This window comes from Puntigrus tetrazona, chromosome 12 (genome assembly GCF_018831695.1).
Source record: "Puntigrus tetrazona isolate hp1 chromosome 12, ASM1883169v1, whole genome shotgun sequence".
NCBI classification, from domain to species: Eukaryota; Metazoa; Chordata; class Actinopteri; order Cypriniformes; family Cyprinidae; genus Puntigrus; species Puntigrus tetrazona.
The window spans coordinates 20,187,778-20,188,210 of NC_056710.1; the positions used below are offsets into that span (position 1 = coordinate 20,187,778).

A 433-nucleotide genomic window follows, 5' to 3' on the forward strand; every position below is an offset into this window, starting at 1 on the left:
TCTCTCTCTCTCTCTCTCTCTCTCTCTCTCTCTCTGTGTGTGTTATTTACGTTTTGCTTTTTAATTTGTAATGATGAAAATATGTATTTTTTCAGTTGAGTTTTGTTCTAGGCCAAGCAGAATTGCCTATGGCTTAGATAAGAAGAAACAAAAACATGGAGCGTAGCTGTGTTGTTTTTAAGCACAGTGCAAGCAAGAATACGGATTGATATAAAATATAAACACAGTTGATTTTGCTTTTGAGGATGTTTGGTGTTATGAAGGAGCTTTGTGTTCTGTTTTTGAAGGTGATGTGATCTTTAAACATTTGTGAGTTGGTGTTGTTTTCTATTCAGTTCAATTCAATTCTGTCCTTCATTGACATGACAACTGTTAGAATATATTGCCAAAGCATAGTGTTTACATTTGAATTTAGTACAGTTATATATGCAAC

The 433-nt window shown here is 33.5% G+C and overlaps 1 protein-coding gene across 1 annotated transcript in view; it reads left to right on the forward strand.

Annotated features, from left to right (window-relative positions):
• Positions 1 to 433, forward strand: part of LOC122355354 (dedicator of cytokinesis protein 1-like) — a 61,773-nt gene that overhangs the window by 28,435 nt on the left and 32,905 nt on the right. The window lies entirely within an intron of this gene.